We start from the raw sequence: 26105 nt of genomic DNA on the forward strand, positions 1-26105 counted from the left end.
CAACATAGTGCAGATGTTGTACAAGGGAAAAACAGAGGTGTACGATTCAGTGATCAGTGGGGGATCAGAGGTGGAGGTGGGCAAATTTAAATTTCTGAGAGTCATCATCTCGCAGGACCTTTCCTGGACCCAATATGTGAATGTTATCATGAAGAAACCACGTCAGCACCACTACTTCCTCAAGAGTTGCAGTGGATTGGAGAGGAGTCACGTGATGGAGTAGTGGCTGGTCGGGAAAACCAGCCCTCTCCAGGAAAATAGGAAAAAAGTTAGGAAAAAGCAAAGCATAACAAAAATAGAATATAAGAAATAGAAGATAAAGATACAAAGAAGAGAAAGAAAATGGCTTCAAGAAGGAGAAAGTAAGAACCACTGGAAAATAAATTTTAAAAAGTCACCGAAGAAAGAAGAAGGGCTTACCTGCACGAAGGAACAGGACGTTGTGGTGACAAGGAGCGCCCGACCCTCAAGGTTAGTGCCTGCTCTGCAGAGTCGCGACCCACCAGGCAGTGCACTACAAAAATGGCTCTCAGAGCCAAACAAAAATGCGCAATCAAAGGAGAAAGAGGACACTAGCGGGAGGGGAGCTCAGCAGAGGAGCGGGCTGACACAGAGCGAGCAGCTGAGGGACGCCCAACACCAGGACTCTCAGCTAGAGGGAAAGGAACAACAGGCGAACAGCACAGGAGGGGAGGATCAGCAAGAAGAGGCCCAACAAAGAGATACAAGCAGCATCAGGAAAAACAGAAGAGACACAGACACAAAGAGAAGAAGAAGACACAAACACAGGTACAGACACAGGTGAAGAGGAAGAAGACGACCAAGATCTTCACTGAGAAATAGGTAAAACTGATGGACAAAGAGAAATAAAAGGTAAAACTGATGAACAGAATATAGATAAAGTCTCTTTTGAAGAACAAACGAGATCACTAAAAGAATGGTCATCATTAGAATTTAATGTAATTAAAAGGAAAATGAAAAGAACAGAAGATAAAATGTAAAGGTTAGAACTGGTAATGACAGAAATAGAGTAGAGAATGTGGAAGAGCGGGAAATGGCTGTAGGAATGGAAGTAAATGAAGAGAAAAATTGGAAGAAAGTGATGAAAAAATTAAAGAGACACAAGAGTTATCTCAGAAAATTGATATATTGGAAAATTATAGTAGGCGAAACAACATAAAAATAGTGGGCCTGAAGGAGGGTGAAGGTGGCACAGACATGAAGGAATTTATAAAAGGATGGATCCTGAAGGTCCTGGGAATGACAGAAATGCAAGAAGAAATGGAAATAGAAAGGACATACAGAACACTAGCTCCGAAACCACAGACACATCAAAAACCAAGATCCATCTTAGTAAAATTTTTGAGATACACGACAAGAGAAAATATACTGGAATGGGCAAGGAATAAAATTTGAGAAGATAATAAACCATTGGAATACAAGGGTCAAAAAATATTTTTTTAACCCAAACTTAAGTTTTGAACTCTTAAAGAGGAGGAAGGAATTTAATACAGCAAAATCAACTTTATGGAAAAAAGGTTACAAATTCATATTAAGACATCCAGCCATGGTTAAAATATTTATACCTGGGTAGCAAAACAGACTGTTCTCGGATCCAGAGAAAGCGCAAGAATTCACAGAACGTTTGCAGGACAGGAGAAGAGATGAAGAGATGTAACAAGAATGAAGAACGGTGATAAAGTATATATAAAGATGTAAAAGCAATGTATATGTAAAGAACTAAAGAGGGAAAAGAGAAGGGAAGGGAGTAAAGGGGGAAAAAAAGAAGAGAAAGAGTTTTGTTATATGTGTTAAAAAAGTGTTTTCTGGAGAGGGTTGGGTAGAGGGGGAATAACCGTCACTGCAAAATCAGTTGATGCTGCGAACAAGATCACAATCCAAATGAAAAGAGGAGTTGTGGTTGCCCGGCAAGGGGTATGGGACAACTCAGAGAGGGGGGGATCTTTTGGAGCTAAGGTATTAGAGGATGTGGGAACTGCGGGGTACTTTATGTCTTAAATGTGTTGTCATACATTAAGTGTAATAAGAGAAAACTAAGAAATGAAAATGGGGATGGAGGTGGCGAAGAGGTGGAAAAGAGGTGTATGCAAGATATAAGATGGCCATGTTGAACTATATGACTATAAACATTAATGGAATACATAACCAAATTAAAAGGAAGAGGTTACTAAATTTATCAAAGAAGGAAAAAATAGATATAGTATTTGTGCAGGAAACGCATCCAACTGAAGCGGAACATAACAAACTAAAGAGAGACTGCGTAGAACACATAATGGCAACATCCTATAACTCAAAAGCTAGAGATGTAGCCATACTAGTTTACAAAAATGTACCAATCAAAATAGAGGAGGAAATAATAGATCCGGCAGGGAGGTATGCAATGATAAAGTGTCAGATATACTCAGAATTTTGGAATTTGCTCAATATATATACGCCTAATGAGGAGGATCAAAAGTTTATGCAGGATATATTTTTGTTAAGATTGCAGACACACAAGGAAATATATTGATAGGAGGGGATTTTAACCTTAATTTGGACCCAATGTTGGATAAAACGGGACAAGAAACAAGTAAAAAGAATAAAGTAGCCAAATTTATGGTTAAATCAATTCAGGAAATGAAAATGAATAAATGTATTCCATTGGAAAATATAACATATAATTTAAAAAATAAAGTCACAATGTTTGAGAAAATTTGGGAACCAAACATGGAACATATCAGAGAGAGCTTGCCTACGACCTCCATCCCCTAAAATGAGAATGAAAAAGTGTGTAATAAATAGATGACGTATTTTTCTTGTTTATTTTCCTTTGTGTGAAAATATTGTTTTATGGTTTTATTGTATTGTATACGTTGAATATTTATGGGTTTTGGAGGGGGGTGGGTAGAGGGGAGGGAGGGAAAAGGGGGAAAAAATGGGGAGAAAAGACCATTGTGTAAATTTAATGAGAAACATTTGTACATATTTTGGTTGATATGGTTCATAGTGTGAAAATTTTTAAAAAAATTATAAAAAGAGTTGCAGTGGATTGGCATGACATCGAAAACCTTCACAAACTTCTAGAGAAGTGGAAAATGTGCTGACTGGCTAACTCTTGGCCTGATATGGGGGCACCAATATCTAAGGGGTATTGTGTACAGCCCAGTACATCACAAGCAAAACTCTCCCCTCCATTGAGGAAATCTACATAGGATAATGCTGCTGGAAGCAGCAGCAATCAAGGATCCACACCACCCAGGATATGCTCTGTTCTCACTGCTGCCATCAAGAAAGAGGTATAGGTACCACAAGACTCATACCACCAGGTTCAGGAACATTGCTACCCCTCCACCAAAAGACTCCTAAACAAACTCAATGAGACGCATTTAAGGAATCTTACTTTATACATTTATTACTGTATATATATATTTTCTGCATTGCAGTTTTTTTGCACTTTGTTCTTTGTTAATATTTAGAACCATAGAACACTACAGGACAGAAACAGGCCTCTTTGCCCTGCTAGTCTGTGTCGAACCATATTTTTTGCCTAGTACCACTGATCTGCACCCAGTTCATAGCCCTCAATACCTCTCCAATCCATGTACCTGTCCAAATTTTCCTTAAATGTTAAAATTGAGCTCACATTCACCACTTCAGCTGGGAACCCACATATCTTCCACACACACTGGGAAACAACCTAGTAGATCTTCTCTGTATTCTTTCAATCTTATTGATATCTTTCCTGTAGTTAGGTGACCAAAACTGCACACAATACTCCAAATATGGCCTCACCAATGTCTTTTTCAACATTGCCATAACATCCCAACTCCTATATACAATACTTTGATTTATGAAGGCCATTATGTCAAAAGCTTTCTTTCTAACCCTATCCACCTGTGATGCCACTTTCAGGGGATTATGTAACTGTGTTCCTAGGTCCCTCTGTTCTACCACACTACCATTCAACATGTATGTCCTTTATAGTTTGCCTTCCAAAATGCAACACCTCACACTTGTCTGCATTAAATTCCATCTGCCATTTTCCAGCCCATTTTTCCAGCTGGTCCAGATCCCTCTGCAAGCTTTGAAAACCTTCTTCACTGTCCATTCCCCCAATCTTAGTGTCACCTACAAACTTGCTGATCCAATTTACCACATTATCATCCAGATCATTGATATAGATGACAAACAATAATGGTCCCAGCATCAAGCCCTGAAGTACACCAACAGTAATAGGCCTTTAGTCTGAGAAGCAATCATCCATCACCCCATGACCCATTGTCAAATCCAGTTCACTACTTCACATGAATACTTCTGAACCTTCCTGACTAACGTCCCATGTTAAACCTACAGCCTTTCCTTCATCAACTTTCCTGGTAACCTCCAAGAAAAACTCTACAAGATTGGTTAAACATGACCTACCATGCTCAAAGCCGTATTGATGCTCCCTAATCAGTTTCTGGCTATCCAAATAATTTTATAATCGCTTTCTCAGAACACCTTCCAATAATTTACTTACTAGTGACATCAGGCTCAACAGCCTATAATTTCCAGGGGTACGTTTGGAGATTTTTTAAAACAACGGAACAAAGCGAGCTACCCTCCAATCCTCTGACACCACACCCATGGCTAAGGACATTTTAAATATTTCTGCCCCTGCAATTTCTACTCTAGCCTCTCTCAATGTCCAAAGAAATATCTTTTCAGGCCCCGTGGATTTATCCATCCTTATTTGCACTGCCTCCTCTTTAATCTGTATAGGTTCCATGACTTCACTGCTTTTTTCCTTACTTCCCACGACTCTGTGTCTGTTTCCCTAGTGAAGACTGATGAAAAAAAATTAAGATCTCCCCCATCTCTTTTTGCAACATACAAAGCCTAACACACTGATCTTCAAGGGCATCAATTTTGTCCTTTCTACCTGTAGAAACCCTTAAGATTTTCCTTCACATTGTCTCCCAAAGCAACCTCATGTCTTTTTTTTTAAGCCTTCCTGATTTCTTTCTTGCATTTTTTTATGCCTCAAGTTGTACCTCATTTGCTCCACGTTGCCTATTACTGCTACTCTCTCTTCTTCTGAACCAGATCCCCAATATCCCTCAAAAAGCAAGATTCCCTATGCCTGTTAACCTTGCCTTTAATCCGGACAGGAACATACAAACTCTGTACTCTCAAATTTTCATCTTTGAAGGTCACACATCCTTGCCTGAAAACAACATCTTAATCCACGCATTCTAGATCTTTCCTCAATTCCTAAAAATTGGTCTTTCTCCAATTCAGAATCTCAACTTGAGGTCCAGACCTATCCTTTTCCATAATTAACTTGAAACCAATGGCATTATAATCAGTGGACCCAAAAATGTTCCTCAGGACTTTGCAGAGGTTTGGTCTGACATTGGAAGCCTTGGCTTCTTTCACTTGTCCTGTCTCATTCCCTAAAAGGAGATCCAGTATTGCATTCTCTCTAGTTGGTACTTCTATATATTGATTCAGAAAACTGTCCTGAACACATCTAACAAACTCCAAGCCATTCAGCCCTTTTACAGTTTGGGAGTCCCAGGCAATATGTGGAAAATTTAAATCCCCTACAATCACAACCTTGTGTTTCCTGCAGCTGACTGCTATCTCTCTACAGATTTGCCTCTCCAATTCTCTCTTTTGTACACTTATTTTTCTTGAGTACAGTTTTTTGCACTACTGATAAGGAGAAATTCTGTCTGGCCCAGGGTTGTGTGTGATGTCATGTGTGTACTTTGACAATAAATCTGAACTTTGTTCTGCTCAATATCAGAAGAACCTCCAGAAGGTGATGAACGAAAACTTCCCTACACTCCTTGAATTCCATCTACATCTCCTTGCAAACATAGCCAACATACTGAAGGATCTATCGATCATACCTCAGATACACTTATTTCTCTCTCCTGCCATTGAGAAGAGAAGGCTCAAGAGTGTGAAAGCTCAAACCAACAGAATTGTTTCTTTCTCACAGCTTAAGGTTGTTGAAAGAATTACAAACAGTGCTATCATGCCGCCCCTGTTTGGTCTGATGAATTTTTCTTTTCATTGTAACTCTATACTGAGTACTCTCCACACATCTGAGATAACGAATTAGATTGCTCACAGTAAAACCCTTCTGTGTGGGCCAGGCAGAATTTCTACTTATCGGTAGTGTAAACTGTACTCAAGTAAAAGATATACCTATATATCAAAAGAGAGAAAAGTAATCAAAGATATGTAAATAAACTGTGCAAATACACAAAAAAAACAAATATTCAATAACAAATAGTGTGCAAAGCAAGAGTCCTTAAATGAGTCTCTGATTGAGTCTGATGGTGGTGGGGCGGAGGAGAGGAGCTTTTCCTGGACCTGGTGGTATGATTCTTGCGGCACCTATGCCAGCAGTGAGAACTGAGCATATTCTTTCTGGTAACGTGAATCCTTGATGATTGCTACTGCTGCTCTCCAACGGCTGCATTCCATATAGATTTTCTCGAAGGTGAGGAGAGTTTTGCCTGTGACATACTGGGCTGTGCCCACTACCTTGTGCAGGGCTTTCTGCTCACGAGTATTGGTGTCGCCATACCAGGTCATGTTCGAGCCAGTCAGCATACTTTACACTAGAATCTGTGTAGTGTAGCCAAGGCTTCCAATGTCAGACCAAACCTCTGCCAAGTCCTGAGGAAATTGAGGAAGAGATGTGCTCTCTTCACAATGACATTAGTTCATTGGAAACAGGAAACGTTTTCTGAGATAATGACTCCCAGGAATTTAAATTTGCTCACACTCTCCACCTCTGATCGCCCAATGAACACTGGATCGTACATCTCTTGTTTTCCCTTCCTAGAGTCTATAATCAGCTCCTTGGTTTTGCTGACATTGAGTGAGAGATTGTTGTCCGCGTACCATTCAGCCAAGTTTTCAATATTTACAGTGGAGGACATGGGAACAATAATATTGCAAAACACACCAACGTTATGAAGTAAGAGTGTTGGAAGTTCTGATAAATCCACAGGATCTTTTATCAAGTGTATCCTGTGCAACTGCTGAAGCCCTGGCAGAAATATTTGTAACTGTACACCAACAGTGAGGTACCTGAAGACTAGAGGATTCCCAAGATTGCACCTTCATTTAAGAGCAGCCAGGGAAGTGCATGCCATTGAGCATTACATGAAGGATTGGAAAGTTATTGGTCATCATCAAATTTTGTCTGATTTTAACTTTGTTATTTGCTGCTGTGGCAAAATGCCTTTTGCTGATACATCCACCTATCATAGAGGATAAGATTTCAAACTGGATGTTGAACTTGACAAAGGCCAGTGACAATGTCTGTGGTTAGAGTGATAATGGATACGTGAACACATTCTCAAGCTAATAAATGTTATCTACATTCTGCCATCATATTGCAATCACATATTTAAAATTTTGCAGATTATTTCCATCTTGCATTTGTCTTCAGGTTATCAGATCTGTTCCATTTTTAAAATTGATTTTTAAAAAATTTACAGAGCTGGGTTGTACTTTGGTCTTAATATTCAATTATTAAATTCTTACCCTTAATTTTTTTTAAATCACATCAGTCCCTGTTAGAATAAATTTTATAAAGCTACAGTAGAAAATATTTATTTATAATTTTTCAATGCAGATTTTATAATTGCACTTCCTTGATACTTTACAAACACCCTTAATACTTTAGCAAAGCAATGAGGAAGGAATATCGCACAAGGAGCTTAGCAATGGTTATCCAAAATTTGTAGACCATGTTAGATAATTGCTTCAAATGTCAAATTTCAGAAGTAATATGAAAAGCAGAACAGATTAACAGCCAATTACATTATATTATTGCTTCAATTGCATTAAATAGTCGATGAGGTATTGCCACAACCTCACAAACACATTGTAAATGGTACAAAACTTATTTAGATTCTGTCATGCTGCTTGTCTATTAATTACCAGTACTTGCTGGTAGTGTTGGGAATTGCCAAACTCAACATGATTGATCAAGATTCTGAAATATACTTTGAACTCGTGTCTCTAATTCACACTTATATTTTAAAATCTTTAAATGACTACATAGTACCAAGGCAGCATTTACACAGTATAATAATCTGCTGTTGTATTGTTCAGAAATTCCAATAATTTGGCATCTGATCCACTGATTGTTGTTTCCTTTGCTTCCTATAAACACATTGACCTTTGCTCTCTCTCTCTCTCTTAATACATGCCAAGGTCCTGTTCCCTTGATCTTTTTTAAACTCACCAGGGTCCTGGTGATGTGTTGGATGCCCCGGTTGGTGGGGTGGTAGGCGAGGACCAGAGGAATCCTGTCCTTGTTGCACACGGGGGCAGAGGGGGCCAGGCAAATGTGCGGGTAATGGAGGCTAAGCAGGTGAGTGTCAGGTTGATGGTGGTAAAGGGAAAGCCACCTTGTTTGAAGAACAAGGACCTCTTGGGGGTGGGGCGCGCCACGTGATGATGTGGGGTTAGACTGCAAATCCCTACTGGTCAAAAACAAGAAAAATAGAAGTATTGGAAGACCTACAGAACATTTTAAAATGGCACCAAAGAAAATAAAAAAGATACAAGAGATAAGGAAGAAAGGCCTACCTTGAGGAAGGATGAATTCTACCTAGCCCCATATCATATCAAATTACGACCTTTTGTTGGTCTGGATTCCTCCCCCATTTGAATTCTGAGACTTTCTGATTTCTCGCGCATCTGCCATTTGATTTTTTTTCCCCCTTGAAGATCACAGCTTCTGTGGCCCTCACTCACACCTTATTTGGCACCCTCTTACCCAGGTTGAATGGTTTGCATCCCCGCTCCAGAGATTTGAGCACACAAATCCGGCTTGAGGGTGAAAATAAGAGACAACAAAACATGCCCCGACTGTGAAAGCATCTGCAGCAACAGACATGCAACCTGTTCTTCTTCTGCCGTCATGTTAAGTGAAATTCTCTCTCCCCCCCCCCCCCCCACCCCACCAAATGGGGGAAATGTCGTCGTTGTCTACAGCCTGAGCCAGATTTCTAATGGTCAGCTGGTGGGAGCTGGAGGTGCACAACCTGGTGAGGATTCGAGTTCAGGGCACTCAATTTGGTTGCAAACTGCTTGGGGCGCTGCAAAAAGATGATGTGCGGAGTTTCTTTTTAACCTCACCGTCCCAATCTTTCCGTTATGTTCTGGTGGGTGGGGACTGATGAATCAGGGGATCCTTCTCGTGAAGCAGTGAAGCAGAAGAGGCTTCTGTCGCTCCCTGCATTTCTTACTCTCCCCTCCCCTCCCCGCAACTCCCACTCTGCCGCCGTCCCGAGGATCGATTCAACGAACCACTCACCTCAGACCGTTATCCGTTTTCAAAAGTTAGCTCGGCGCCCTTCAATTTCCTTCCGCTCGCCGCCAACTCACGGGATCGCCCGGCCGCGCAGACTCGCGGCGCAATGGACGGCGGGAGATGTCGTTTCAGGGGGAGGCGCTCTCGGATCGCCTTGGAGGACAGCGCGAAACACGACATTTCCCACAAGCCCGTGCGGCGCCGGCCCGGCCGCGCAGACTCGCGGCGCAATGGACGGCGGGAGATGTCGTTTCAGGGGAGGCGCTCTCGGATCGCCTTGTAGGACAGCGCGGGACACGACATTTCCCACAAGCCCGTGCGGCGCCGGCCCGGCCGCCCCCTCTCCACTGCCTTCCGGCGCGGAAGAGCTTGGAGGGAGGTAACGGTGGGCGGGCCGCTGGATGCTGATGGCAGGGACCAGTCCGGCAATTTACTGATGATTTTTCTTTCGTCATCATTTCTTTTATATGATTCCACTTTTATATGATTGGGATTCTTTAACTTTGTCAAGCGCCCCTCACAGAAATGCCCTCTTCATCCCTGGTTGACAAGGCCAGTGCTCTCACCACAGAACGTTAAAGACCAAAAGCAGGTCAAACAATGCACTTGAAACAGGACAACAAAGATGAACATGCACAACCAACGTTTCGGGCTTGAGCCCTTTGTCCACGTACCAGCAGGCGCATAACCAGCCCGATGTTCGGGCGCCTGCCGACATTTTGTTCGTACGTCGATGGAGGGCTCAAGCCCGAAGCGTTGGTTGTGTATCGTTAGCTTTGCTGTATAAAGTCCCCCGTTTGACCTGCTGAGTTTCTCCAGCGTTGTGTTTTAACACGTTCAAAGGTGATTTGGACAAATTGACGGGAAAGGAAACGCTGTTGCAGTTGGGGGATGAGTTGAGGTTTCCCGTCAAGACCTTGGATACGGACTGAAAGGGGCAAGGGACGTGAGACAAAAGGCCAGGAGGTCAAGAGCAAGGTAATAAAAACATACAGTAAATGCTGGTGGAACTCAGCAGGTCTCAGAGCACCCACAGGAGGTAAAGATATACCACTGATGTTTTGGGCCTGAGTTCTTATTCCTATTCCAGTGTGGACCATTTGCTCTTATTCCTATTCCAGAGTGGACCATTTGCTCTTATTCCTATTCCAGAGTGGCTGGCATTGATTCCAGCTTGAGTTCAAGACGAGGAGGTGAGTGTGCTTGAAAAATAGTGGACAAGAGAGTAATTTCAAACCGTGAAGTAGACATGCAGAAAGAATATTACTGACTTTTTCCCAACTCACAAAATGAATGTAAAGGTTCTTAAGGTAATGGGACTACTAACTGATGACCATTATTCCCATGGGAAAAATTCCTCAATGGCAATGAATGACATTGAAAGGTACAATTGAGTTTTTTAGTTGTTCCTCATTGGATACCAAGATTATCTTCTCAAATACCCTATCTTTGCTCCTTCCTCGAGCCTTCAAACAAACATTACAATGGCAATAGACCAATTAGAAGTGAGCAAACAAGCGCATGCATTATCTGTACTGTATGAATGGGCTGTAAGTTATGTATAAAGTAAATGTGTGCTTTGGAACAGCACCAACTAAAGATTGTTGCAGGACACATTACATGAATTATCAATGCAATTTTCTGATTTCTACTTCCAATCGATAGTAATGATTCAGTGAAAGATACGCAAATGGAATATGTTCATTTTGAAACACGAGATAAAGATGTATAACAGTATATACGTGTTATATTTTACATTAAATTTTAAAATAAACATACAGTACTGCAACAGGCCAAATTGGTCCGACTAGTACGTGCCACCCATTTTATACCCCATTAATCTGCACCCCAGTGCATTTTGAAGGGTGGGAGGAAACCGGAACCCCCAGAGAAAACCCATGCAGACACAGGGAGAACGTACAAACTCCTTACAAACAGCACGGGATTCGAACCCTAGTCCAGTCCTGAGCACTGGTGCTGTAAAGGTGCTGCACAATCCGCTACGCCAATGGTGTCGCTGTGGCGGCTCACCACAAGGCAGGCGAACCGGCGGGGCAGCCGGCCAAAATGGCGCCGTCGGGGATTTCCCTTCCTTCCAGCTCAGGGCTCAGAAACCCGCGCTTGGGGACCACATGACGCCCGGATGATGTCAATGCCCTCCAGTGATGTTCTCAGACAGGTCCAGGCTGGGAGTATAAGTGCAGCCCAGTAGTCTGCAATAAACTAGTCTGCTCACTGAGCTCAACCCGTCTGGTTGCGTGTGTTATTGCCGCTACATCGCTGTGATTACCACTCATGAGAAAATATTTTTATGCATTTATATCTTTTCACCAACTTGTTGCAATTAAGGCTGCTGAGGAATTCTTAAAAAAATGAATCACAATTAATTTCAAAGTTAAACATTCATAATTAGCAGCATTTTTTGAAAGGGCCAATGGAAACCATTTTTCTTAACAATCTTGTGAGAGATGAAGAATCTTGACATAAAATATGAAAGATGGGGAAACTAGTGCAGACACGTGGAGTGATGGATTAAACCAGTATGAACAGGCTAAGCATGGAAATTAGGATGCAGAAAGCAGAGTCAGCCTATGTAAGATAAGAACCTTCTAGTCCTTTCGACAGGATCAGTGAGCCCACAGTATGAATAAGATAAGGAGAGGTTAAGGAATAATAGAATGTAGGAAGTTGAGATAGTCTGGATGAGATGAGGGTCTCCTAGCCCTAGACAGAAGTACCAAATTCTACATATATAATTAGTAAGCCTTGCACAGATTTATCAAATTATGTATATTAAATTAGTAAACCCTAGACAGGATTAGCGAACTCTGCATATGAAGAGACTGTAGCTCTGAGAGTCGGAAAGGTTTGAATGGGGACAAGGGCAAGGTTGTGAATAAGGACAATGAGGATAATGACATGAGAAGACACCGACAGGATACCCCCTGGTCCTCCAAGTTCACAGAAACTGCACGTAGGAAGGATTGCCTAATGCCAAACCCATCCAGGAGGCAGAAGAATGTAAGTGGGAGGGTATTCCTAGACTGAAATGAACTGTATAAAAGTTGGGTGAGCCCCAGTGTGTGTGTGTGTGTGTGTATTCCCAGGGTAAGGGGAAGCGCCCAACTTTGCATTGTTGTTATAATAATTGTTCTTTGTTCTCAAGTTTTGCCTCGAGCAATTTCTGTGAAGGTACATCTGTTTCTAACAATCTTTAATGCTGTATTTTAAAATAGTCAAACAGGTTCAATTCTGGGGAAATGAGACTCTGGTGAATTCTGGTGCTGAAATTCTTTTGGAGATTGTTATGGTTAATATTGTAAGCAAAATATGAAAATTGTAGTCTCTCTCAATTGTCGTATACCTGTACTATTATTTTATCATATTGTGAGGTGAACATTTTATTTAATCTCACACGTTGGACATCATTATAAATGATAATCAAGCCAAACGCTAAGACTCAGGAAGTCCTGATATCTTGCCAACATTTTGCAGTGAAGCTAATCTCCCAGTAAAATCATTGTAGGGTTAGCTATGCAATATAGGAGAGGTTTTCTGAGAAACACAAAAGATTAGTACTTGCAAACAAATTGAGATAATTTAATACCTTGCATTATCGTAAACATTTTTGTGTAGTGTTACGGGTTATATTAGTATGGTTATGGATAAATATGTCTTTAAAAGAGATAGATTGTCGGGTTTTAGGGTAGATCACTTCACAAACAAGTAACACTTCACAAAAGACATCTCATTAAAAATGCAAGAGCTTTGCTGACGCTAGACACTGAGGCACCAGTTGGCTTGTAGAAGCAATGAGGAATGCTGATCTATTGTATATGGCCAATAAAGTCCAGGCTCTGAAGATCTGTCAAAGATTGGGTTTGGAACCTTGGGAGAGGTTTTCCGAGAAACACAAAAGATTAGTACTTGCAAACAAATTGAGATAATGTAATACCTTGCATTATCGTAAACATTTTTGTGTAGTGTTACGGCTTATATTAGTATGGTTATGGATAAATATGTCTTTAAAAGAGATAAATTGTAGGGTTTTAGGGTAGATCACTTCACAAACAAGTAACACTTCACAAAAGACATCTCATTTAAAATGCAAGAGCTTTGCTGAAGCTAGACACTGAGGCACCAGTTGGCTTGTAGAAGCAATGAGGAATGCTGATCTATTGTGTATGGCCAATAAAGTCCAGGCTCTGAAGATCTTTCAAAGATTGGGTTTGGAACCTTGGGAGAGGTTTTTGATTTTTACAAGCAGAGAGGAAAAAACAAACAGAATTCTTCTCTGACAGAGAGAGAGAGTCAGTTCTACAGTAGCAGTTGAGGCTGCAAAATGGCAAGCTGGCAGGCCTGTTGAAAGACCCCATTGAGTTCAGCCTGTTCAAAACCCTTGGCTGGCTAGAGTGTTTCTCCTGAAATAAGGGAAACAAGAGAAACTCTGTGATGACCCGGAAAACCCATGATGGGACAGGTTTCTTCGGCAAGACACTGAAGTGACTGATTGGAGGAAATCAATTTGTGTGTGTCCAACGAGCAACAAATATCTCTCTGAAACCAACAAGAACCTTCCTGAGCGCAAACCATTAAACTTTAAGCACCAGGTGAAGATTCATAAATGTTAAATTCTGTGCACAGTATAAGAATTGCCTGATACCGATGAACTTGGAGAAATGAAATGTGAATGATTGGACTGTGAAACAAAGAACTTTCCTGAACATAAACGCATTACATACATGTGCGCTTAGAATTAGAAGAGGGTTAAGTTAATAGTAATAAGTTAAAGTTTGATCTTGTTATTATGTTTAAAGAAAATTAAAAGCAACTTTTGTTTAAGTAACCATTGTCTTGGTGAGTTTCTATTGCTGCTGGGCTTTGGAGTCCTCTGGGCTCGTAACAGTGGACCTGAGGAAATCCTTGCATTGGTACCTACATTCAAGCTTAAATGAATACTAATATGTTAATTCTGTTGCAACACAGTGCCTTGCACAAGCTTTAAGTTTTTTTTGCAAACAATGAACTCGGGGTACTTCACATATGCTTCTAAATGTTATTGCAACTTAATGATATCAAGACCTGTTTATTCCCACTTTTTGCTTTTAGTCTGACAAGCAATTCCATATGAATTCCATTCTGTGTTCTAATTTTGTTGTGTAGACCTCATTGAAAGCCTTCCAAAAATCTAAATACACCATTGGTTTTCCCCTTAACTATACCATAAAGAATTCCAGCAGTTTCAATTCAGTATTCGTTAACCATGATTTTCCTTTCCTAATTCCAAGTTGCCTCTCCTTGATCCCATTTCTGTTATTACGTTCCTCATTGTAGATTCCTACATTTTCCCTTACCCCACAAGGCTAACAGGTTAGCAGTTGCCTGCTTTCTTGGTCCCTTCTTTCATAAATAATGGGGTCAAAATTTGTCTGATGCACAGGAATAATTCCAGAATTTTTATAGCTTTGGAGGTTGAATAGCAGAGCATCTTGCTTCAAGTTACTATACATTCAATATCACCATCTATATAAAAATATGAAATGGAAATCAAAAACTACAAATGCTAAAATTAAAACAAAGAACCCAGAACATTCTTGAAAAGCTCAGAACGTCAGGCAGCATCTATAGAAAGGAACAATTTGTCTTTTGTGCTACTTTCTGAGCAATATTTTTTTGACAACTACTTGGTTTATTCAATTCCTCATTCATGCTCCTTTACTCTGTAATTTGTCTGTCAGGGTTTGTGTTCTTTAAAAGTGATCCGGAGCTTGGGTTGCCAATAGATTGAACAGGAATCTGTGTGGCTGCAGAGGTTGTGGGAGCACTGGAGGCGAATTGGCAGACTCTCAGTGTTGCTCAAGGATCTTTTGCTTCTCTTTCTCCTGCAGTAAGGGGTGTCGGGCAATGCTAAAAGCAACTCTTTGGTTGCTTTGTCAGACAAAAGGAAATTTTGTGTATATTACATGTTTTGTATTATTACATGACAACAAAAGGAACGTTGAATTCTTTGAGTTTTCTGCCATTTTCTTTATTCCCCATTATAAATGAATAAGTATCTGCCTTCTTTGTTCCATATTTTCCCTCTGGTCTTTTTCTTTCTACTTATTTCTCACCATGTTACTCACTTATGTTTAGCCTGTCTTTATCAATCACTTCCTGAGTTCTAAATGCTTCCACTCCTCACACTTACAATAATTTCTGGCAACATTATAAACTTCTTCAGTGATTTAATTTCTCAAACCAGCCACAGATAAATCACTATTTCCTCTGTTTCATTGTGATTTAATAGGGATATATCTTTAAAATTGATGCATAATGTATTTAAGTACATATCATTCTTTTCAATATGTTCTTTTAATCAACCTTCAATAACTTCTCTCATATCCTCAGTTACCTTATTTATTTAAGCCTAGTATTATGTTACATTCAATATGTAGAACGCTGCCGTCGTCGAACAGCAGCATCCATCAAGGATCCACATCACCCATGACATGCTCAAATACTGTACATTCATATTATGGTATCCTTGATGATTGCTGCTGCTCTCGAATGGCAGCGTTCCATGTAGATTTTCTCTTTGGTGGGGAGAGTTTTGCCTGTGATGTACTGGGGAGTGTCCACTACCTTTTGCAGGGTTTTCCACTCTGAGGTAGTGGTGTCTCCATAGCAGGCAATGATGCAGCCGGTCAGCACACTTTCCACTACACATCTGTAGAAGTTCTACTGTTTTCCTATTCCTCAACCAGTTCTGACTTGAGTGGGGGGTGAACACAAAAGCCTGCAGGTGCCATGATTGTAGTAAAACATACAGGAGGAACTCAGCCAGTCTCGCAGTGTCCATTGGAAGTTAAGATATTACCGACATTTCGGGCCTGAGCCCTTCTTCAAGGTATAAGAAAAAAAACAGGAGGGCATCTGGATAAAGACTGGAGAGGGAAAGGGGAAGAATGGGAGGGGGAGGAGTCCAGATCAACCAATTGGATATGATATAGACATTTCATCTTCTGTCTGAGCACCCTCCAACTGGATGTCATTAACATTGACTGCTCTATCAATAAAAGAATTATATAAGAAATTGAAGGAATATGGAGAAGTGTCAGGTTACAAGATTAACGTAAATAAAAGTGAAGCAATGCCAATGAATAATGCGGATTTCTCAAAATTTAAGAAGGAATCACCATTCAGATGGCAAATGCAAGCAATAAGATACCTAGGTATACAAATAAATAAAAATCTCAGCCATCTATATAAACTCAATTATTATCCACTAATGAAAAAATTACAGGGCGATTTAGAGCATTGGAAAGATTTACCATTAACACTAATAGGAAGGATAAACTGTATTAAAATGAACATTTTCCCAAGGATATTATACCTATTTCAGGCATTGCCAATACATTTGACAGAGAAATTCTTCAAGGAGTTAAAGAAAATAATAAGGAAATTTTTATGGAAAGGGGGGAAACCAAGGATAGCACTAGATAAATTAACAGAATGGTATAAACAAGGAGGCTTACAACTGCCAAATTTTAAAAATTATTATAGAGCAGCACAATTAAGATACCTATCAGATTTTTACCAAACAAGGGAAAAGCCAGATTGGACAAGATTAGAACTAGATAAAATAGGGGAAAAGATACCTGAACACATATTATATAAATGGGATGAAAAATTGGTACAACGTAGGAGTTCTCCAGTATTACATCATCTGCTCAATATTTGGAAGAAGATTCATGTAGAAAGGAATAAAACAAATTACCAATTACCAAAACTAATATTGACGCAAAATCAGTTACTCCCTTTTACAATAGATAACCTTTCCTTTAGAGCACACATGTCAAACTCTGGCCTGCGGGCTATAATTATATTTGGCCCGCAAGATCATATCAAAAATGTATTAGAGGTGGCCCGCTGGCCGCTGCGCTAGTATAGCGCATGCACAATAATTGCTGTGTCCCAGGGTGAGAGAGAGAGAGAAAAATCCTGGTCCTTGAAAAGTAGTGGTGGGTGGTTTTATAAACACGCTGTCGTGTCCCCCCGCCCACCCCCCCACCACAGCGCGGCCTGGCCGGTGTCAGGGGAAGCCAAGGCCGCTTCCCAGCGCCAGGAACCCCAGTGGCACAGCGTTTCTTGGAGCTGCAGATGGACTCGGGACGCTGGAGGGAAGATTGGGGCTCCCCACCGGGCGATGGGGGTGCCGGCCACCCTGCGCCTTCCCACCGGACCAGCGGCGGGTGCCCGGAGTACACGTGGAGAGCGAGGTTGATCGGGCAGGTAGGGTGGAACCCCCCGCCAATCTCGGGAGTGGCGTGGGCTGGATCGGGATTAGCCGCGCTCACCTGATCCTCCACCACTGACCGGGATCCCAGCGCGGTCCTGAGCGCAGAGACTGCCCTGGAAAGGTCCTGGGACACCGGCACGGAAAGCAAAGGGGGTCCGGGAGAAACTCAGCAGGTCAAGGGGGTTCAGGGAGAAACTCAGCAGGTCAAGGGAGGTCCGGGAGAAACTCAGCAGGTCAAGGGGGAGGGGTCCGGGAGAAACTCAGCAGGTCAAGGGGGATCCGGGAGAAACTCAGCAGGTCAAGGGAGGTCCGGGAGAAACTCAGCAGGTCAAGGGGGTCCGGGAGAAACTCAGCAGGTCAAAGGGGGATCCGAGAGAAACTCAGCAGGTCAAGGGAGGTCCGGGAGAAACTCAGCAGGTCAAGGGGGGTCCGGGAGAAACTCAGCAGGTCAAGGGAGGTCCGGGAGAAACTCAGCAGGTCAAGGGGGTCCGGGAGAAACTCAGCAGGTCAAAGGGGGATCCGAGAGAAACTCAGCAGGTCGAGGGGGGTCCGGAAGAAACTCAGCAGGTCAAGCGGGGTCCGGCAGAAACTCAGCAGGTCAAGGGGGGTCCGGGAGAAACTCAGCAGGTCAAGGGGGGTCCGGCAGAAACTCAGGGGGGCCTGACCTCACCAGGACCGTTGCCCACTCCCCCTCCCTGCCGCAGGCCGACCCATGACTCACGGTGATGGGGCCGCTGATCCGCCGAGATGCCGCCTTGCAGCGAGAGCCAATGCCCCCGCACTGTCGTTGTCCAACCTGATCGCCCGCAAACCCCGCCCTCCCGCACACAGGCCTGAGTAAGTATTATGAACTTTAATCTCAGGATAAAATGATCTTCCAATAGTTTCATGTCACAGTGATAAATATATTCTTGGTTAAAAATGGTCCTGCACCTGGATACAAGCTCATTAGGCATAAAACTTGAAAAGTGTGTAAATCAAAGGATATCTGTACCAATGGAAAAAGGGCATGGCAAATAACCCTGCTCGAGTTCATGCCCACAATCAGTCACCCATTTGGTTGTTTCAGGAATCATGTTATTCTCCCACATTCTCAATAGCCCTCAGATTTTACTATTCGACAGCACACTAGCAACATTTGACAAATCCTCTATAGAGAAATATTATTTATTGAATATTTTATTTCTCATTTGTTAATGCTTCTGGAAAGAGTTTATCCAAAACTATTATTAAACATTTATTTTAATAAGAAAAAGTTTAACATTACATATGTTGAAAGAAGAGAAAACATGCAGATGTTGTTGAAAATTTTCAATAAATATTTAGTTCGGCCCTCGACTTAGTCCAAGCTTTTAATTTTGGCCCTCCGTGAATTTGAGTTTGACACCCCTGCTTTAGAGAATGGGAGAATAAAGGGATCAAAAGAATAGAAATTTGTTTTTCTGGAAATAGATTATTATCCTTTGAACAAGTGAAAGATAAATACAATATAACTCAAGATACAGTGCTGGCATATTACCAATTGAGATCCTACTTGAAGGACAAATTGGGAGGTAGTCTGAGGTTACCAGAGGGAAGTAACTTTGAATATGTGATTACAGATACAATGATAATCAAAAGATTTATAACAAATATGTATATTAAACTGCAAGAAAAGGAGAATGAGGAAGCAAATGGTAAAACTAAACAAAAATGGGAACAAGATTTAAATATAAAGATAAAAAGGAAACATGGGAGAAGTTATGCTCTGGAACGATGAGAAATACAATAAATACGAGGTTACGTATGATACAATATAACTGGATACACAGGCTATACATTACGCCTCAAAAGTTAAATAAATGGGACCCAACAGTATCTGACAGATGTTTTCATGTAAAAAAGAAATGGGAACAACAATTCATGCAATCTGGACATGTGAGAAAGTAGAAAAATTTTGGGAAGATCTAAACCAGATATTAAATAAAATTACAGAAAACAATATACCAAAAAACTCAGAGATCTTCCTCCTAAGTAACATAAAAAACAAAGAATTTGGAATTGATTTGGATGGTGCACAAAAAAGATTTGTTAAGATAGCTTTAGCCGTAGCAAAAAAATATATTATATCAACTTGGAAATTGGAAGATAATTTGAATATACAACAATGGTATATAGAAATGAATAAATGTATTCCATTAGAAAAAATAACATATAGTTTAAGAAATAATATTGAAATATATGAACAAATATGGGAGCCTTACATGAAACACAATAGAGAAAACCTACCGGGGACAGTCACTACCTAAATTAATGAAAGGAGAAGGAAATGAAAAGAATTGACTCAGTGGAATTTCTTGTTTATTTTTATTGAATGACAACATTGTTTGACTGGTTTAATGTATCTTAGATTTTGTACTTTAAATGGATGGGGGGGAGGTAGGGAGGGTGGGATGGGAGGAGGGAGGGGGGGAGAAAATGACACTGTATATATTTGAAAAGGAAAATGTATGTATCATGGTCAATGTGGTTTATGGTGTAAAAAATAAAAAATTAAAAAAAAAACATTGACTGCTCTGGTTTCCATTAAACTCCGCCACCCTTCTTCCCCCAGCTTTCGCTTCCCTTTTCCCTCTGTATGCTTTCAGATAGCAAAATCAATTCTCACCTTTCCTTTTATCATATCGAATTAACACATTTTGTTTGTTTGCCTGCACTCCTCTTCCTCCCATTCTTCTCCCTTTCTCTCCCCAGTCTATTAGATGCCTACCTGTTTTTTGCTTATACCTTGAAGAATAGCAGCTTGACCAGCCCCATTAAAAGAATAATGCATTCCTTTGCAATCTCATTTGTAAAGGATGTGTGCTCAGTGGATTCTTCACCTTGCAGAATCTGCAAATATTTCTACGTAATTCATAAGGAGTCCAAAGTTAGATGTAGTTTAATTTAAGGCTCCCCAAAGACTGAATGATTCCGGTACTCTTGACAAACATTATTACCGGTATAAAGCAGAGAGCTTTAGTTACATGACACAATCATTAAAGAGGTAGTAGCTTTAAAATAATAATCATTATTCACAAATCTTTTTAAAAGTATAGCAATGTTAATCTCACGCATTGACTGCAAATAATTGCTGCCCTGATTTTTAGCATGGTTTATCTGCAACAAGTATTCCATGCTCCATCCGCTCATTATTGCTTCTATAAGAAGGGCTATAGGGAAAAGATAGGTAGATGGAGCTCAGCACATGGCCAGATCATCCATGATCTAATAGTTCAGTAGGCTTGACAGGCCAGATGGCCTACCCCTGCTCCTATTTCTTATGGTCATTATGTAAGTCATTAATTGAATGGGTTTGCATTTCATTTAGATTCATTCATGGGATAGGAACATGGATTCCAGTTTTATCAGGATTCTCACATTCAATCAGTTGCTGCTTTAATGACAAAGGAGCTCATAATCCCTCCTCTGAAATTCTGGTCGTGATATTGCAGCAATAATGGTACTTTGAAAATACTTCCTTTGCAGCAAAGCATTTTTGGTGTCTGTAGGATTTGATAAGTATTTTACAAGTACAAAACCTTCTTTAGCTATTCCCAGAGGATATTGTTATATACACCGTCAAGTTTATTGTCATTTGATTGTACAAGTACAACCCAATGAAACAGCGTTCACCAGTCTTCTATGCAAAGCATGCAGACATACAACCAGACATAACACACATACAGGCAATCAATACATATGCAGGACAAGTATTTCATCTATACAAATAAATATTTTTTTTTACAAATGAGAGTCTCGGATGGTTAGCGTGTGCAGTTCCTTTGGTCATTCAGTATTTTCACTGTCCGTGGGAAGAAGCTGTTCCTCAGCCTGGTGGTGCTGGGTCTGATACTCCTGTATCTATTCACCCTGCTTTGTGCAGAGTGGAAGGGGTCCTCAATGATTTTGCATACCCTCTTTAGATAACGATCCTGGTAGATCACATTGATCAGGTTGGGGGGGGGGGGGGGGAACAGGAGGAAACAGGAAGACTCCAGTGTTCCTCACTACCATACATATTCCTGTGGCTTGACCGTTGATCCATTTCTCTGCAGCAACCGTACAACAATGTGATGCAGTCGCTGTTGCACCTTCCTGATAAGTGGGGAGATGTTGAGTGTCCATGATAGGTCACTAGTTAAGTGAACACCAAGGAATTTGGTACTCTCCACTCTCTCTACTACAGAGTTGTTGATGTGTAGTGGAGGGTGGTCATTCCTCATTTTCCTGAAGTCGATGACCATCTCCTTCATCTTGTCCACATTGATGCTCAGGTTGTTACTCCTGCAACATTTCGAGAGATTTCCCACCTCTTCTCTGTAGTGCGACTCATCAGTGTTGCTGACGAGGCCATCTACTGTTGTGTCAACTGCAAACTTGATGACACTGTTGGAGCTGGATCTGGTGATGCCGTCGTGGATCAATAGCAGGAACAGGATGAGCACACAGCTCTGAGGTATGCCAGTGCTCAGCGTGACAGTGGTAGATATTTTGTGACCAATCCGGACAGACTGTGGCCTTTCCGTTAGAAGGCCAGGATCCAGTTGCAGAGAGGGGTGTTGAGTCCCAGTGAGGATGGCTTCTCCACTAGACTCTGGGAAATGATTATATTAAACGCATGAGTTCAATGTACAGATGTACCAAAATTCTGACTTGCCGCAGCCACACAGGTATGGAAGATACACCAACAACAATAATACGAATTAAATTATCACACCAGAAGAGATAATAAATATAAAAGGATAGAGAAATAAATATTTAAAGTTTCAGTTAGTGCAAATAAATGTTTCAATAGTGCAGACAAATCTCTTGGTGTAATAATTCACAGCTGTTCAATGGTGCATTGTTATTTAAATTTAGAAACAATTGCAGGCTATTAAACTTGGTTTTGAAATGTTCTGATCTGCAGTCAAGGAAAAGTTACAATTCTTTGGAATAAAGGTACTGAAATGCTTATGGACTGGAGTTGTCATATTGCCTGTCGCAAATTTAAACGTCCTGCTACTCAGTTCATCCATTGCCATAATTCTAGAAGCCACAAGATGGCGCGAGAGCTCATTAGCTGGAAAATCCAAACTCAGGAACAGGGCTCTGGAATGCTATGCTGGTCTTATAATTTTATTTTAAACATACAGCACGGTAACAGGTCCTTTCGGCCCATGAGCCTGTGCGGCTAAGTTGCACCCAATTAACCGACACCCCTAGTACGTTTTGAACGGTGGGACGAAACTCACCCAGACACGGGGGCGGGGCGGGGGGATGTACAGACAGCACTAGATTTGAACCCGGGTCGCTGGCGGTGTAACAGCATTTGCTAACTGTGCTGCCTCAACCATGGTCTCTGTGTAGTCAGCTCAGAGAGGGTGTGTTTGTTGTCAGTAGGTCGTAAACAACGTGAGTGAAACTGTTCTTCAAGCTTGCATTATTTGTCAATATTAGATATTCCATTTAATTACCTGAGCAGTAATGAATTAACCTTAATCCAAACAATTGACAAATCAAATAGTCATACAGTTATTTAGCATGGAAGCAGGCCCTTCAACCCAACTCATTAATGCCAACCGAGTTTCCCATCTGACCTGGACCCATTTCCCTCGAAGACCTCTCTATCCATGTAGCTATGTAAATATCTTTTAAAGGTTATAACTGTCCTCACCTGTACCCACTTCCTCTGATAGTTCGCTCCATACACCCACCACCCAGTGTGGGAAAAAGGGACTCCTCAGGTATCTTAAATCTCTTCCCTCTCACTTTAAACCTGTTCCCGAGTGTTGGACTCTCCTACCATGGGGAGATAGCTGAATATTCATTTTATCCATAACCCTCAAGATGTTATGAAACCTCTCAGTGGTTCTCAATCCTTTATCCCCCCCCACTCACATACCACCTTTGGTTAGTAAGGGATTGCTTAAAGTGGTACATGACTGGAATAAAAAAGGTGAAGACCCAATTCTCTCTAAGGTTATCCTTCAGCCTCCTATGCTCCAGATCAGAAAGTCCCAGCCGATGCAGTCTCTCCTGCCAGTGCCACTCAGATCCCGATAAACAAATGGAAAAACACCAGAGTTCTCCAGATCTTTCCCACGCCACAATCTTGGCTTTCTTCCATCAAGAAATGGTGTTCACAATCACTACTGCCCAAAATCCCCTCCCATAATTGTCTCTCCCCTCACAATCTTTCCTACATTGTAATAGATCTGAACATAGAACACTACAGTACCCATTGGGCATTGATGTTGTGCCGACCTAAACCAAAGCAACCTCATTTTTTTTTTGCCTTCCTGATTTCTTGAGGCTTTTCTTGCATTTTTTATATCCCTCAAAAACCAAGGTTCCCTATGCCTGGAATCCTGACAGGAATATGCAAATCTTGTACTCTCAAAATTTCACCTTTGATGGTTCTCCACTTACCTCACACAACCTTGCCTGAAAACAACTTACCTCGATCCACACATTCTAGATCCTTTCTAATTCCCTCAAAATTACCCTTTCTCCAATTTACAATCTCAACCTGAGGTCCAGACCTCCATAATTAACTTGAAACCGAATAGATCTCCGTTACTGTCCATTGCTTGTTTAGATAACCAACTCTGCACACTGCTCAAACTCAATGAGTAAAAATCCCAGTGTAGCCCAAATGTTCACTTTGGCACAATTTCTGTAGGAACAGAGAAGCTAATGTGGGCAGGTGTGGTCACAGAGATAAGGATGGAATCAAACACAAGCTTGATGCCCCCACCTGGAGTTCAACTACAGAAAAAGTACCAGACAGGTGTAGGTAGCTGTGGAACCAAAACCTACAATTGGATTGTTTTTAAGGTGATATGTAATGCCATTTGATTTTAACTATAGACCACGCTTGAGAAGATTTCCAGATGAGGTTATTAAGTTTGTCTCCCCATATTATCACTGTTCACAATTGCATGCCACAACATTTTCTCAACATCAGCCACACACCAAGTGATATTGTTATCTAAGTAATGCATAGATTGAGGGAGGCAGTTAATGAAGCAATTATGGCTCAGCTCAAGGAGTGTATAAGGGTAATTGGAAGAGATCAGATTGGGAACTTTTGGAAAAGACAGAATGCTTAGAATGATGCTATTATAAAACATCACTGCTGTCCACAAGGAGATTGTAGATTCTTCCATGAACGCATGGGTTCCTCCCAGATTCCAAAGGTATACATGGTTTCTTAGATTAATTGGTCACATGGGTGAATTTGGGTGGTGCAGAAGGGCCTGTTACTGTGCTGTATCTCTACAAATAATTGTGGAGTTTTTAAACCTTTCAAACTTCCCAAATTATGTTAAAACACAGGGTAGTTTGAGCCATTGACTTTCACTGCCTGATGCCTCAGTCATGACACCACTTGCAGTTAGTTCACCATTACTGAAGAAATGGTTGAGCATGGAAGGCCGCATAGATTATGGACTCAGAGGAGGTAACATGCCCATTGGTGAAGAGCCACTCCAGCGTTTTTGGAGACACTACATCCTACCTGACCCTCTGTGATCAACAACTTGCAGACTCTGCTGTTATTACTGGGATAAGGATGTACTGCAGGAGGCCCGACAGTGGCACTCCCATTCCTGAATTCTTCTAATAGGTCAGTTTCTTTGGGAACACAGAGGCACCAGTGAGGTACATTCATTCTGTATTAATGGCTCCTTTAGAGTGCAGACAACTGTTGACCAGTCTCTTGCCCACAAGAACTTTGCTTTCTAACTTAACCAATTTAAAAACTGTTTCCATAAGACATAGGAGTGGAATTAGGCCATTTGGCTCATCAAGTCCACCCTGCCATTCCATCATGGCCGATATCCTTTTCAACTCCATTCTCCTGCCTTCTCCCTGTAACCCTCAATTCCTTTCCTGATCAACAATCTTAAATTTACCCCATAAATTGGCCTCCATGTCAACAAATTCTACTCCATGACAGCATGTTGCTGTGAATCACATCTTCTCTTGGGGAAATGCCACATTTTAAAAATAAAGACCAGACTAGCACTGAATTGGAAGGCAGTGTTCAATATCCATTCCAGGAAGCAGTGCACTGTAGTATTGAGTGGGTGTGACACCACCAAAAGTGGTGGAGTTTGGCCAATATGTCAAACCTTGCCTGTCTCCACACTTGGATGCACACAAATGTTCCCACAGCACAACAGTAAACCTCTGATAACTCGCTCTCTGTTCATTCCAAAAATCACAATGGCTTGACCACTGATCCACCAGGTAGGGTTTGCCATGTTCCATTCCAACAAACTGCAGTCCTGGCTCTCACAATCCTATTGGATTTACAAGTCCTGTTTCCAATGCTGGTCTGTTCACCGCAGATCTGGTTCCCGTCTTTCATTGAATTTGCTAATTTCCCAGGCTCTTGAAACTATCTGGTGCCCCATTTCCCTCCCACTCCCTTTAAATTTACTGGATTCACTAGAAAATTATTAGACTGTGAAATGTCTCAAAAAG

At 41.2% G+C, this 26105-nt stretch overlaps 1 protein-coding gene across 5 annotated transcripts in view; it reads right to left on the minus strand.

Annotated features, from left to right (window-relative positions):
* The window catches only part of scamp4 (secretory carrier membrane protein 4), a 40780-nt gene extending 31315 nt beyond the window's left edge, over positions 1 to 9465 (minus strand). For 2 of the 5 annotated variants that reach the window (XM_069928754.1, XM_069928753.1), the window contains exon 1: positions 9335 to 9462. The gene's annotated coding sequence lies outside the window, so the exon portion shown is untranslated. Of the gene's footprint in view, positions 1 to 8257; positions 8417 to 9156; positions 9264 to 9334 lie in introns of those variants that run through there. The other 3 variants (XM_069928756.1, XM_069928755.1, XM_069928757.1) reach the window with 3 other exon arrangements.
* Positions 9466 to 26105: the final 16640 nt, after the last annotated feature.

This window comes from Narcine bancroftii, chromosome 3 (assembly GCF_036971445.1).
Source record: "Narcine bancroftii isolate sNarBan1 chromosome 3, sNarBan1.hap1, whole genome shotgun sequence".
In the NCBI taxonomy this organism is placed as follows: Eukaryota; Metazoa; Chordata; class Chondrichthyes; order Torpediniformes; family Narcinidae; genus Narcine; species Narcine bancroftii.